The sequence below is a fragment of the Equus caballus genome, chromosome 3 (assembly GCF_041296265.1).
Source record: "Equus caballus isolate H_3958 breed thoroughbred chromosome 3, TB-T2T, whole genome shotgun sequence".
NCBI classification, from domain to species: domain Eukaryota; kingdom Metazoa; phylum Chordata; class Mammalia; order Perissodactyla; family Equidae; genus Equus; species Equus caballus.
In genome coordinates, this window is record NC_091686.1 from 9,783,722 (window position 1) to 9,785,387 (window position 1,666).

The following is a 1,666-nucleotide window of genomic DNA, read 5'->3' on the forward strand; positions in this document are numbered from 1 at the left end:
CTGCCTGGGGGACTGAACAAGGGGCTGGCATGCCTCCTAATGTGGAAGCATCGGAATGTTTTATGAGGGAATTGGAGGCAGGGAAGGCTTCCCAGAGGAGGCGGGCTTGAGCTGAGCCCTGAGGGATGGAGAGCAGCTGGGGTGCTGTCCAGGTACGTGTGTTCATCCCAGCTGGGACAGAGATGGAAGAGGGGAAGGATAGGCAAGCACATCCAGAACTGAGTGGAAGTAGAAGTTGGTTGGGGCTGGACCATGAAGGCAATAGGGAGCCACTGCTGGCTTTTGAGCTGGGGAGTGTCTTGGCAGTGAATCCCAGGATCTGGAGTGCAGGGCTAGGTAACTAGCACCCCCAAGTGAGGCAGGGCACCGAGAGGCTGGCACATAGCCAGGACGGAAAACAGAGGGGCTTCCTTTGGGCTCACAGACAGCATGAGGAGGAAGGCTGCTGGTGTTGCAACCCTAGAGGCGGCCAGGAGCCCTCAAAAAGGAAGGGCCTAGAGGTCAAGGTCTGGGTCATGGCCAAAGTGCAGAGAAGGACAAGGCTTTGTCCACATCACCAGGGGGAGTGTGGCCAAGGGGTCGGGACACAGGCGCACAGGTGTCCCTGCAAAGCCTTTGCAGCACAGCTGGGGTGGCGGCCTGGACACATGGGCCTGCCCCCCTGGAAGCAGCTCCCTCCCCCTTCCCACAGAGGCCGCCTGAGCTACCTGCCGGCTGTGCTGGGGCTGATCTGATGCCGGAAGGGCCCCGGGGTGGGGGCAGGGAGGAGGGAGACCATGGTGGGACTTGCCTCTTTCTCCCTCTTGCTGCACCCTCGTCTCCCCTGGCGGGTAGAAAAGCACATTCCTGAGTCAGAATTTTCCCGGGGAGTCCCGCTGGGGGCCCGGCAGGAGAGCACCCTGTCTCCCCACCGAGGCACACAGACACCTGCCCTTCCTGTGGGGTGCTGGGGAGGAGGTGGCTGTGGGGGGCAGGCTCCGCCAGACCCCTGGCTCAAGGAGAAGCTGGCCAGCCTTCTAGCCCCCCAGTTCTGGCCACATTTTCTGAGTTCTGCTCCCAGGGAGGCCCTTCCCCAGAGGGCTCTGCCACAGGGTGACTCTGGGCCCGGCCCTTGCCCTCTCTAGGCCTCAGGCTTCGTTACGGAGCACTTCCAGTGACTCTGCAGCACTACGTTTTATAAGCCTGCACTACCCCGTGAGGTGGTACTGTCCTTATCTCCGCTTCAGAGAGAGGAAACCGAGGTTCAGAGAAGTTCAGTCACTTGTCCAGAGTCACCCAGCCAGTAAATGATGGGGCAGGTATTTGAAGCCAGGCAGTGACCCAGCCTTTGCCTGAGGTCCTTGCCATCGTCAGTCTCATTGGTCCTCGGGTCAGGCAGGGATCATTCTCCCTTTCCTACCCATGGGGAAACTGAGACCCAGAGAGGCAACATCTCTTGCCCAAGGGCACAGAGCTGAGGCAAGTCTTGGACCCTGCGGGGTGCCGCGCTGCCCAGCCCTCCTCCCTCTCGACACCCTTGGCCAGGGTGCAGGCCCTCGGGGTTGAGGTCAAGGGGCCAGCCGGTGGAGCGCTCAGCTCAGAGGAAGCAAAGGGCTGGTGGTGGTGAAAGAAGTGAAGTGGGAGTGTGGTGTGCAGGCGTAGGGGGAGGAGAGCAGAGAGAAGTGAC